Source organism: Scyliorhinus torazame, chromosome 2 (genome assembly GCF_047496885.1).
Source record: "Scyliorhinus torazame isolate Kashiwa2021f chromosome 2, sScyTor2.1, whole genome shotgun sequence".
In the NCBI taxonomy this organism is placed as follows: domain Eukaryota; kingdom Metazoa; phylum Chordata; class Chondrichthyes; order Carcharhiniformes; family Scyliorhinidae; genus Scyliorhinus; species Scyliorhinus torazame.
The window spans coordinates 314,958,242-314,972,150 of record NC_092708.1 but is presented as its reverse complement, the minus strand read 5'-3'; positions in this window follow the sequence as shown (position 1 = coordinate 314,972,150).

Here is a 13,909-nt window from a genome sequence, read left to right as displayed (position 1 = left end):
GAGATGCCATTCTTACTTGTATGTGAGCAAATTGGATCATAGGGTAATCTATGGTTTTGGTGGTACTTCAGTAGCTATTGGGTGCAATTTAACCAAAAGGTTTCTAATTATGGTAGTGAGCGGGAACTGCCGTGAGCTTCAGGACACTCGGCCCGGTAGGGCCATCATCACTGTAAAATGTTTATTGGTCCACTTAACGAGGCCCCACGGGCTTCTCGCCGCAAATCATGGAAGCGGTGGAGTCCAGACAGGATGCCCTGTTCCTCCGAGGGTTACGGAGAGTCAGCCACTGGGCAGTTACTGCCACCTAGGAAGAAGTGGCAGCGGCTGTCAGCTCGGGAAGCGTGACCAGGAGGACCGGCAAACAGTGCCGCAAGAAGGTCAACAACCTCCACTGGGCTGGTTGGGTGGGTTTGAACCCCAACAACCACCCTAACATACTCTCCCTCCCCCATACTCCCCATACTCCCTATCCCCTCATACTCTCCATTCCCCCCTCATAGTCCCCATCCCCCCGATATGCCTCCCCTGCCCCCCCCCCTTCCAAACGATTAGGATCCCAGGACCCAGCTGGATTCCAGTCAGATGCTGAGCCTCTGGACCAGGTTTACCCGGAGCTGATGCAGACGATAGGGTGCAGCTGTGAGATTCAGAGGGTGATATCAGTGACACTCCAGCAGGTCCATAGCCGCAGGAGATGGCGCCGGCAATGCATGGCACAGAAGCCAACACTGCTACGGTGGCAACCACAGTGGAGAGCCTGGTGCACGACATCGGCAGTATGAGTGGAGATATCCAAGGCGTGACTCAGTCTGTGACGCCTTGGCTGAGCCACTCGACAGCATGCCCCAGTTGCTGCAAACATCACTCAGTACCAGATGGACCTTGATGAGGCACTGCGGGGAATGTCCCGTCCCAGGTGGGCATAACTGAGGCACTGCAGAGCATGTTCCAGTCACTGGGGAACATGTCGCAGTCGCAGTTGGACATTGCCGGGACGCTCCAGAGCATGTCCCAGTCACTGAAGAGCATCGTCAAGCGAGTCGACACAATGGTGCAACCATTGGGGAGCTGCCAGGACCTGAAGAGCCAGATGACGCAGGGGCAGCTGGGCCTCAATCCAGCTGCCTCTCCATTTGAAGGTGAACCACAGGGCTCGATCAGCACTGACCAAGAGAAGGAGACTCTGAGTGTCATCCTACGGAGTGCCGACGGCGGCCACCAGCTCCCCCGAGTTCCACCTCCTGACAACGGCGGGTCTCGTAGTCAGGACCCGGTACAGGATGGCACGGTGGGATATGTGACACTGGCAAGTGGGCCGGGGCCTCTGGCCCCAGAGCCCCCAAAGGACACCCACCAGGGGCATCGAAGGCCACAGGACGCAGTTAGCAGCTGGTTGCTTCCATCTCAGATATGCATCCTTGGGCCACACCTAGATGAAGCGGTAGAACGCGGATGTCTAAGCACGTCGAGGATCATTGAAAGGGCATTGGGGGGTTGGGGGTAAAGGGTGGCAGGAGAGTCTGGGAGGGGTGGGGATAGTGGGGCAGCACCTGCAGGAGTGTGGGGCAGTTCGGGAAACTTATGTACATCATTAAAATCTGTTGACATTGGCCAATATGCTGCCTCTGGCAGTTTCCTCTGCAAAGCAAGCCAATACCCATCCCAAGCCCCAGTTCCCTGGACATGGAGGTCCTGGGTTCCTCCCCCCACCCCCACCCCGGGACACCACGTGCGGGTTATGGGTGTGAGCGACCACTCGATAGACAGGCCGGGGTCAGGCAATGGCATTGAATGAGGAGCACCGGCGCACAGCTCTCTAAGGGTAATCATCACCCCCTTGCCCTCGACACTGGCTTGCTGACAGTGCCGACCAATGTCCCACCACCCTGGAGGAATGTTACACAGACACTGGGAGGGTGGGAATTTGTGGGGAGGAGGGAGAAGGCAGAGGGATGGGGGATGGGGTGGGAAGTGGGTGTGGGGAGACGGGGAATGTCGGACGATGCCACGTTCTAAGTGCAGCAGGCAAGGATGAGGGCCTCTTTGCCCATCGGGCTTACCGGACCTTCGCCGCTGCTGCCTGTCCTCCGTCCCCCGGCTTGTCCACCAACCACTCCTAGTCCGTGCCTCCTCATCCTCATCCTTCTCCTTGGAGTTGGCCACATGTTCCTCCCTATCCACCTCCAGCACGTCGCCCCACTGCTGTGCCAGGTTGTGGAGGGCACAGCAGACCACCACAAAGCGAGCGACCCTCTGGGGAGGTGTTCTGCAGGGCACCACCAAAGCAGTTGAGGCATCGGAACTGCATTTTGAGGAGTCCGTACACCGCTCAATGATAGCCCAGGTGGCCACAAGGGCCTCACTATATTGGGTGTCTGCATCGGTCACTGGCCTCCGTACTGGCATCAATAGCCAGGTCCTCAGCGGGTACCCTTTATCCCCCAAGAGCCAACCAGTCATCCGGGGGTGGTCCTCGAAGAGGTCGGGAATATCTGACTGCCCCAGGGTGTAGCTGTCTTGCACACTCCCTGGGAAGCGTGCACACATGTGTATGATCCTCATGACGTGGTCACACACGACCTGGATGTTCAGAGAGTGGAACCCCTTCCTGTTGACGTAGGGCACTCCCAGACATCCTGTTGCATGCAAGGTGACATGCGTGCCATCTATTATCCCTTCGGCCTAGGCATCCCGGCGATGGTGGAGAATCCTGGTGCCCAGGAATCTTGTTGGGCCTGGTCCATGTTAAAGTTTATATAGTTTTCTGCCTGGGCAAGCAGGGCATCAGTGACTTCACAGGTACACTTGTGGTCTGTAACTTGTGAGATGCCACACAGGTCCCCATTCGAGCCCTGGAATGATCCTTAGGCATAAATGTTCAGGGCTGCTGGGAACAGGTATCCTCCTCTTCTACGTGGTGCCAGGTCTGCAAGGACCGTCCCCTTGTTGAGGCGGAGCCTCCTGTGGCACGTGCTGACACCATCTGTTCGAAAGACCTATGACACCTGTACACCTTTGGCCGTTGCGGGCCTACCCCTCTTGGTTGCTCCCTGGCTGATAGGCAGCCGGGTCCCCAGGATGTGCGGCGGGGCCCTTCACATGGGCCGCCGTCTCGAACCTCTGTCGACGCTGCTGCCGCCGCCTTCTCCACATTCTGGCTGCCTGACCTGCCAGCAGCACCACTAGGGCAAGTTCCGCAGGGTCCAACATATCGTCCATCTCGTCTAATATCTGTAAGGGATTGATGAGGGTGTGAGAATAACAACTAATGGTGTCCACCCCCGCGGGGACCCACCATATCCCCCATCGCTCCTCCCCCCATCCGATACGCACTGCCGATGCACCCACGGCTGCAGCGGGGACCCATGGTCACCGGACCGAAGACACTATACCCCAGACACCCGCACATAACTTTACCAGGACAGGGTGCTGGTCCCCTCTCCTCGCTGTGTGCTAGGTGTTGTCACCCACAGTGTTCAGGCTCAGTGTCCAGTCATCCCGGTCTGATTGGGATGCTGGGCAATAACTTCCACTTGCTACATGGCACGCCTACCCATGCAGATCCATTTGCGATGTGCGAAGTGCTCACTTAACTCTAATTGCCAATTCCCAATCAGCAATAGCCTTCAGCCGCGCAGCCAGAGGCCTCCAGTCAGTGGGAACTATGGGACCACACAGTCCAGAGGTTGGCATGGTTGAGCCGCGGGCACTGAGACCCCTATCTCCACCGGCCCCACAACCCCCGCCAAGCCTAATCCAGGCCATGGACGGCTGTCCCCCTGCACCGCAAGCCACACCTCTCCCGATGACGGCTCACCCCATCCGAGGCTGGCCCCCAGGTTGCTCCCCCACCCCTTCCAGGCACCAGGGCATCAAAGCCAGTGCCCCCGGGCTCTTTGCCTGTGAGCGAAGGTGGCTACTCACCTCCTCGGGTCCCTGCAGCGGTCCTTCTGCCAGTTCATGTTTTTAAAAAGAAGTATTAATCAGCTCCTGCGTGACCACTTGCTGGGGAAGCTGTTAGATAGGGGCTCGTTCCCCTTAATTGTATGGAGATTGGCCTTAAGTGGTGATTATTCGTTTCTCACCACGCTACGGTGGGGTCCTGATTTCGGCATCGGAAGCGAGCCTGTTAGATCGCAAACAGATCGGCGACCGGCGCAGTTCTGATTTTTGGCCTCTCCCGCGATTTAACGGCCTGGTTGCGCTCTCACTTAAGCACAACGCAGCCATTAAATCACAACCGTCATTTCTTTTTGCCGTGTATTTAAATACTTCTGGTATATATTGCATGCAGATACCATTCTTGCAATGTCTTTGTAGATGCCTATCCAGTACACAACTGATCTGACTCTGAGCTCCATTCCATTGTGGTCTTCATGTATCTTCTGAAATTCTTTCCACATTATTTTGAGTGAAGTGATTCTGGATCTTCCCAACAGAACACTGTCTTTTAGTGAGATGTCAGGCGTGATCTATCGGCCTCGCCCCGCCTGACTCAGGGCGTGACGAGTCCTCTCACGGCATTTACCGGCCTTGTCACGCCTCCCGAGGACGAACGAGATCTCGCAAGGCATCGCAGTCTGGATCCCGCCCATTGAGAGCGGGGTGCAGATTTGCATATTCAAGAGAGCAGTTAGTCTCACTTGAATATGTCTACACCACATCGAGCCAGCGCCTGGGACCTACTGGCCTCGGCTTTGAGACCCCGAATGAGCGCCGTATAGCACTAGTTCCCACAAATGTGGACCAGGCGTACCGGCACTTGTGGGGGTCCCTGGGTGGTCGGGCTCTGAGTAGGGTGGTACCCTGTCATCCTGGATACCACCTGTACCCCCTGGCAGTGCCAGGTTCCCCAGCTGGCATTCCCAGGCTGTCAGGGGCACTGACATGGCTGGCGGTGCCCAGGTAACAGCTTGCCTGTGCCAGGCACGGGCCCGAGGATCAGGCCTAGGGTTGCCCTGACCTTATGAGATGGGGTGCAGGGAGCTCGATGATTGGTGAGTTGGGGGGTCCAGAGGGGACCTCTTATTGGTGGGGGTTCCAGAGATTAAAAATGGCACCCCGATCTCTTCTTGCACTGGCGAGCGGAGCTCCTAGTGCAGGAAATGAGACTAAATTGATCTCGGCAGGGCATTCCTCATCGAGGCTCAGAAATGAAGCTGAGTCCCATTTAATAGCAGGGTTGCTCTCGGTATTGCCAGCGCCGGGAAAACCCGGCTAATTGTGCACTATACAGGACATTTCTGCTAAATGGCGCCAGTCATCTCTATTACACCAATTCTGCCGCATTGCTGGATCTGTTTCCTCCTGGGGAGGCTTAGGGGTGTATGAGGGTCCCGGGGTGGAAGCCCTAACTGTTTGTTGGTCTTTCTCCTTCTCCAATTCCTTACAGATACCAAGATGGATGTCAACCCCACAGCAGCCACTCTGGCAGTGCTGGTGGCAGCCCAGGTGGCCAAACGTTAGAGAAGATGGCAGCAGAGTCAACGCAGGCTAGAGATGGCACCCCATGGGCAGGGGGCTACCACATACCCTGCAGATCCGGCCAATCATCAGGCCAAGGCGAGACCGAGAGGGGGATGCTGGCAACAGCCAAAGCTGAACAGGCATCGTTGGTTGTACGAGGACAAGAGGGACAGCATGTGCCACAGGAGGCTCTATCACAACAAGGAGATGGTGCAGCACCTGTGACATGTCCTGACAGACTCGGCACCCCTTGGAGAAGGAGGACGCCTGCTCCCAGTGGCCATGATGGTCACCGCAACCCTGAGCTTTTGTGTCACTAGATCATATCAGGGTTCAAGCGAGGACCTAGGTGGCATATGACAATCTACATCACTGTATGCCCAGGCGGCTAACTATATCAACTATCAGCTGGATCAAGCCCATCAAGATGCCTGCGTAGCAGGATTCTCTGCCATCGCCAGGATGCCCCAGGTCCAGGGGGTAATAGATGACATGCATGTCGCCTTGCGTGCACTGGGGCAACAGGGAGTGCTCTCCATTAACAGGAAGGCGTTCCACTCCCTGAATGTTCAATTTGTGTGCGACCACCATCTCCAGATCATGCACATGTGTGCATGCTTCTCAGGGAACATACATGACAGCTACATCCTGGGACACTCAGAGATCCCCGGCATTTTTGAGGACCACCCCAGGATGACCGCTTGGCTTGTGGGGGATAAAGACGCTGAGGTCCTGGCTGATGACACCAGTGCAGAGGCTGGAGACCGATGCGGGGACCCGATAGAACAAGTCCCATGTTGCTCACCTGTGCTGTCATTGAGCGGTGCATCAGAATGCTCAAAATGCGATTCCGATGCCTGGACCTCTTTGGTGGTGCCCTGCTGTACATCCCTCAGAGAGTCTTCCATTTGTGGTGGTCTGCTGTGCCCTCCACAACTTGGCAGAGCAGCGGTGCGATGTACTGGAGGAGGAGGGACATGAGGCCCCGTCTGTGCAGGATGAAGAGGGGCCGGACCTGGAGGACGAGCACGGGTATAACCCGCGGGAGCAACCAGAAGAGGACAGACAGCAAGGTTCTGGCATGGCCGGAGCATCAGGGAGGCCCTCAGCTTTTGTCCGTCAGCTCACCCTCTCTCAACCCAATTCCCCCTTCCCCCCGGATGGTCCGGCCCTATAAGGTGGAGATCCTGCAAGGAAAGGGACATGTGATCAGTGTGGGAGAGCATCATTTTGTCTGACCTGAACAACTCACTTGAAACAGGGCATCTGGGAGAAGGGTGCTGGATCCTCCCTCTGCGACGCAGGCCAATCTTGCTGTCCGTGACTGCTCTCTCCTCGGACAACCACACGATCCCCAGGACACGTTGCTCATAGGGGGTGAGGGCTCTGATATCTGGCACTCTGTTGCCGACAGGGACCTTTAACGGCTATTATGGGCTGCCTTCTCCTGCGGGGACAGAGAGGAGGCATTGTGAGCCGTGCACTTCGTGTGTTGGGGGGATGGTCTTTGGCAAGTGGCAAGTGTGGGCAAAGCACCTGGAAATGGAAGGATTGTGCTGGTGTGTGTGAGGGTGTGTTGGGGCACAAGCGCAGTGCTTGGATATGGGGGGAAGGGGGGGGGGGGTCGCGAGGTGCCAGCCACTGACTTGTTGGAGGGGTGGAGGTCAGCGTGGTGGCAGAGGGGACTGATGCCAGGGGGTCAGTGTTAACTTACCCTTGCAGCCCGGTGGAGATCGTTGGTCTTCCTCCTGCACTGTAGGCGTCCACGGTGGCACAGTGGTAAGCACTGCTGCTGCACCTGGGTTCAATTCTGGCCTGTGTGGAGTTTGTATGTTCTCCCCATGTCTGTGTGGGTTTCCTCCGGGTGCTTCGGTTTCCTCCCACAGTCCAAAGATGTGCATGTTAGATGGATTGGCCCTTAAGGTCCAGGGATGTGCAGGTTAGGTTCTGGGTTACGGGGATTGGGCGAGGTGGACGGGAGCCTGTAAATGGGTCGAGTGTTGATTTGAAGGATGCTGGCTCGATGGGCCGAATGACCCATTTCTGCACTGTTGGGCTTCTATGTGCAGCGGTCCCTCTGGTCACGCATTGGCAGCCCTGCAGCTGGTCCTCCGACCCCTCGGGGGAACAGGGTGTCCCATCTCACCTCCATGGTGTTCAGAAGCCTAGCCAGGTTGGTATCTCCAAAACGTGGAGCAGGTCTGCATGCTGCCATGCTAGTGCCCTGGCTTGGAGTTAGCTGAGTGGGAGCATTTCAAAGCAGCTGCCCCTTGTTAGCGGGGAGCTTTTGGGCGCACGTCTGGCGAATCAGCTGACGGGACAGGCAGAGCCTGCATGGCTCAGTTTTGCCACTAAATGCTGATACATACGGACCACGATCACACAGGTCCGGTCTTTGAGAGACACCCAGGAAGATGCGCTAGAAATTACACTTAGAACTTTTCCCCATAGATCGCGCCCTGTATTTTTCTCATGTAATGGGAACCAAAACGGGGCATCTGCTAGCACCATGTCTTTCCCTGGCTTGACTTTCAGAGTGAAGTCAGAATTCTGAAGCCTCAAGAGTAACCTTTGTAATCCTCCTGGTGCTTTACACAGATTCTTCTTCCAGGGCAGCATGGTGGCACAGTGGTTAACACTGCTGCCTCACAGCACCAGGGACCCGGGTTCAATCCTGGCCTTGAATTGACCCAGGTCCCTGGCGCTGTGAGACAGCAGTGCTAACCACTGTGCCACCTTTCCACTCTACAAGAAGAGTCTGTGTGGTGGAGTTTGCTTCTCCCTGTGTCTGCGTGGGTTTCCTCCAGGTCCTCCGGTTTCCTCCCACAGTCCAAAGATGTGTAGGTTAGGTGGCATTACGGGGATAGGGCAGGGGAGTGGGCCAAGGTAGGGTGGTCTTTTAGAGGGTCGGTGCAGACTCAATGAGTCAAATAGCCTCCTTCTGCACTGCTGGGATTCTATGTTCTATCTGCTCCAGTGGATGATGATCACTTTCCACTGTGCACTTTCTCCCTTGGAGATATGTATGGAATTTCTCACATCCATATACGACTGCCAAAGGCTCTCTGTTAATATCTGGTCTCTTCCGATGTTAGAACTTTGGATGCAGGTTTTCCGTCCTGTATCAGGGACATTTTCAGTCCTTTTGTAGATACACCTATTTGCAGTGTGGGAGGTTTCTTTCTGTTGCCGTATGACAAACTTGGCTTCTTGCATACTACTTCTTTGACTTTGTTGAAACACCGTCCACGTGACTGACCATTGGTACTCAATATCCTCTCTCACCAGCTCTTAGATTTGCTGTGTGTTTTGGCAGATTGGGTATGAAAGAACCCATGTACTGAATCAAGCCTAGGAATGTTCTTAGGAATTTGTCCAAAGCGTATGGTGACTGTTGTCAACAGTGAAGATTCCTTGTCAAGCTTCACATTGTGTGTAGTCACCACTGTTGTATATATCACATACAAGATGTAATACAGTAAGGCTCCTGTACCACAGTTACGGGGGTAGACCCCTGCCTGCTGGCTCCGCCCAGTAGGCGGAGTATAAATGTGAGTGCTCACCGAGCTGTAGCCATTTCGACAGCAGCTGCAGGAGGCTACACATCTCTGCTTAATAAAGCCTCGATTACACTCTACTATCGTCTCGTCGTAATTGATAGTGCATCAATTTATTAAGCAGAGATTTTACAACGATGGACCTCCGCATCAAGTCGGATCGCCTGCAGCTGCCCCTCAAGCAGACAACGCCAAGTCGGCCTTCGCACATTGGCTAGCTCGCTTTGAAGCCTACATCGGATCTGTGACAGAACCACCCCCAGAGGCACAGAAGCTCCAGATCCTGGATACGGGGCTGAGCTCCGATATCTTTCCTCTCATCCGAGACGTGCCTACCTACGCTGAGGCCATGGTGCTGCTGAAAGAGAACTGCACTCAGCAGACCAACAAGCTCTACGCCAGGCACCTCCTGTCCACGCGGCATCAACTCCCCGGTGAGTCTGTGGAAGATTTCTGGCGTGTCCTGCATGCCCTGGCGAGGAACTGCGATTGCCAGGCCGTTTCAGCCGTTGAACATTCCGAACTTCTGATTAGGGACGCTTTCGTTACGGGCATAGGGTCGGCATACATCCGCCAGCGCCTCTTAGAAGGGGCTACCCTCGACCACGCGGCGACTAAGAAACTCGCGATCTCACTAACGGTCGCCTCCCGTAATGTACAAGTGTACGCCCCCAACCGCACGGCTCCCCCCTCCTGGACATCGTGGACCCCACCAGCGAACACCCCATCGTGGACCCCACCAGCGACCATCCCCAGCCAACCCCAAGCCTGCGCCGCGCGGCAGCCAGCCAACCCCGGGGGATCCAAGTGCTACTTCTGCAGACAGACAAAGCATCCCCGGCAGCGCTGCCCGGCGCAAAGCGCACTCTGCAAGGCCTGCGGGAAGAAAGGACATTTCGCTACTGTGTGCAAGGCCCGCTCAATTGCCGCTGTAACCAGGCCCATTGTTCCTGCACCCCCCACGTGCAATCCGTGGGCGCCACCATTTTCGCCCCGCAACCCACGTGCAGCCCGTGGGTGCCGCCATCTTCCTCGCCTCAGACCACGTGCGGCCCGTGGGCGACACCATCTTGCTTGCCTCAGGACACGTGCGGCCTGTAGGCGCCGTCATCTTCTCCCCATCAGGCCTTGTGCGGCCCGTGGGCGCCGCCATTTTAACGCCGCCCGCCACGTGCGCCCCGTGGGTGCCGCCATCTTCCCCGCCTCAGGATCCCTGCTTGTCGGGCACCTCATCGGGCCGCTCATCGCCTGCTGACCAGTCAAGGGCCTTCCAATACCAGCTCAAGCTCGCCTCCATCACGATCGACCAGTCCCGGCCGCACTACCTCGCAATCGGTAAAGGTCGATGGGCATAAGACATCATGCCTTCTTGACTCCGGGAGCACAGAGAGCTTCATCCACCCCGATACGGTAAGGCGCTGCTCCCTAGCAGTACACCCCATTAACCAGAGAATGTCCCTGGCCTCCAGATCCCACTCCGTGGAGATCTGGGGGTATTGCACCGCCACTCTCACCATCCAGGACGTGGAGTTCAGCAACTTCCGGCTTTACGTCCTCCCCAACCTCTGCGCTGCCCTGCTACTCGGCCTGGACTTCCAGTGCAATCTCCAAAGTCTAACTCTGAAATTCGGCGGGCCCCTACCACACCTTACTGTATGCGGTCTCACGACCCTTAGGGTCGACCCGCCTTCTCTGTTTGCGAACCTTACCCCGGATTGCAAACCCGTCACCACCAGAAGCAGACGGTACAGCGCCCAGGACAGGACCTTCATCAGGTCCGAGGTCCAGTGGCTGCTGCGGGAAGGTATCACAGAGGCCAGCAACAGCCCCTGGAGAGCCCAAGTGGCAGTTGTGAAAACTGGAGAGAGAAACAGGATGGTCGTTGACTACAGTCAGACAATCAATCGGTACACGCAGCTCGACGCGTACCCCTTCCACGCATATCTGATATGGTCAATCAGATTGCACAGCACCGGGTCTTCTCGACAGTGGACCTGAAATCTGCCTACCACCAGCTCCCCATTCGCAAGGCGCACCGCCCGTACACCGCGTTTGAAGCAGGCGGCCGCCTTTACCACTTCCTTAGGGCTCCTTTCGGCTTCACTAATGGGGTCTCGGTCTTCCAACGGGAGATGGACCGAATGGTTGACCAGTACGGACTGCGAGCCACCTTCCTGTACCTGGGAAACATCACCATCTGCGGCCATGACCAGCAGGACCACAACGCTAACCTTTCCATTCCTCCACACCGCCAAACTCCTCAACCTAACGTACAACAAGGAGAAGTGCGTGTTCAGCACCAACCGCTTAGCCATCCTCGGCTATGTGGTGCAAAATGGAGTTCTAGGACCCGGCCCCGATCGCATGCGTCCCCTCATGGAACTCCCCCTACCCCACTGCCCCAAGGCCCTCAAACGATGCCTGGGGTCTTTCTCATACTACGCCCAATGGGTCCCTAACTATGCGGACAAGGCCCGCCCACTCATTCACTCCACCGTTTTCCCCCTGATAGCCGAGGCTCACCAGGCTTCAACCGTATCAAGGCCGACATCGCCAAGGCCGCGATGCACGCGGTCGACGAGACGCTCCCCTTCCAAGTCGAGAGCGATGCATCAGATGTCGCTCTGGCCGCCACCCTCAACCAGGCTGGCAGGCCTGTGGCATTCTTTTCATGCACCCTCCATGCCTCCGAAATTCGGCACTCCTCCGTCGAGAAGGAGGCTCAAGCCATCGTAGAAGCTGTGCGGCATTGGAGGCAATGCCTGGCTGGCAGGAGAGTCACTCTCCTCACTGACCAACGGTCGGTTGCCTTCATGTTCAATAACACACAGCGGGGCAAGATCAAAAATGATAAAATCTTGAGGTGGAGGATCGAGCTCTCCACCTACAATTACGAGATTTTGTATCGCCCCGGTAAGCTCAACGAGCCCCCCCGATGCCCTATCCCGAGGTACATGTGCTAGTGCACAAGTGGACCGACTCCAGGTCCTACACGACGATCTCTGTCACCCAGGGGTCACCCGGTTCCTTCACTTCAGAAAGGCCCGCTGATATACCTTCAATTCACTGAGAGGCAGAGAGAGCGAGTGAACATTAGGCTTTATTAGTCATGAACTTGCCTAGCCAGAGTCGGTTGTACAGATGAATGCCGCCCACAGGCGCCGGTCTAAAAATGGCCCCGGTGAGGGTGGAACCAGAGTCGGAGCCACCAGGGTTACAGTACAGTACCTGGAAGCAGCTCGCATTACCACTTCCAGGTCATAGGTCATAGGTTACAGTATCATGCATGCATTAGGTGAATACATTCACTACATTCACCCCCTGTAAAAAAAACAAGTCCAGCGGGGGTGACGTGGGGTCATTACATATTTAGTCTATCTGGAGGCCGGATCGTTCTCTTCGACCTCCTCAGCTCTGGCGGTGCGGCCGGCACGGTTGTTGCAGGTGGTGACTCCAGGGGCGTTGTGTCTGGAGCTTGAGCCTCAGTCCGGCGTGTCGGAGACGGCAGGGGGGTGATGGGTGGCGGCAGTGGCGGCGTAGGACAATACAGGAGACCCAGGGGAGCGTACGGGGTGCTGGGAGTGGCGGCGGGCAGCAGGGAGGGGGGCGCGTTGGTAAGGGAACCAGCTGGCGACAGGTCCTGTAGGGAGACCGTATCTTGCTGTCCGTCCTGGTGCGTGATGTAGACGTACGGGGGGTTGGCATGGAGCAGCTGGGCCCTCTTGACCAGGGGGTCAGTCTTATGGCTCCTCATGTGCCTCCGGAGAAGGACTGGTCCCGGAGTTGTCAGCCAAGATGGAAGCGAGACCCCGGAGGTGGACTTCCTGGGGAAGATAAACAAACGATCGTGAGGGGTCTCGTTCGTGGCTGCGCAGTGGAGTGATCTAATGGAGTGGAGGGCTTCGGGGAGGACCTCCTGCCAACGGGGGATCGGGAGACTTCTAGACCTGAGGGCCAGAAGAACGGCCTTCCATACCGTCGCGTTCTCCCTCTCCACCTGCCCGTTTCCCTGCGGGTTATAGCTTGTAGTCCTGCTCAAGGCAATGCCTTTGCTGAGCAGGTACTGACGTAGCTCATCGCTCATGAACGATGTGCTGTGGACGTAGGCAGGGAAAACGAACAGTGTGAAGGTGCTGTGCAGTGCCTTTAGTACAGTGGCCGAGGTCATGTCGGGGCAGGGGACAGCGAAGGGGAAGCAGGAGTACTCATCGATGACGGTGAGGAAGTATATATTACGGTTGGTGAAGGGGAGGGGCCCTTTGAAGTCAATGCTTAGGCGCTCAAAGGGCCGGGAGGCCTTTACAGGGCGGGCTTTGCCTGGCCGGTAGAAGTGCGGTTTGCACTCCGCGCAGACTTGGCAGTCCCTGGTCATTGCCTTGACCTCTTCGGTGGAGAAGGGCAGATTGCGGGCCTTAATGAAGTGGGTAAGCCGAGTGACCCCCGGGTGACAGAGGTCATTGTGGATAGCCCGAAGTAGGTCATCTTGCACGCTGGCGCATGTTGCCGCGGGAAAGGGCATCTGGGGGCTCGTTGAGCTTCCCAGGACGATACTTTATATCGTAATTGTAGGTGGAGAGTTCGATCCTCCACCTCACGATTTTGTCATTTTTTATTTTGCCCCGTTGTGCGTTGTCAAACATGAAGGCGACCGACTGCTGGTTGGTGACGAGGGTGAACCTCCTACTGGCTAGGTAGTGCCTCCAGTGCCGCATGGCTTCCACTATGGCTTGTGCTTCCTTCTCGACCGAGGGATGTCGAATTTCAGAAGTGTGGAGGGTCCTAGAGAAGAATGCTACTGGCCTGCCCGCCTGGTTGAGTGTGGCGGCCAGTGCGACATCTGACGCATCGCTCTCTACCTGAAAAGGGATGGACTCGTCCACCGC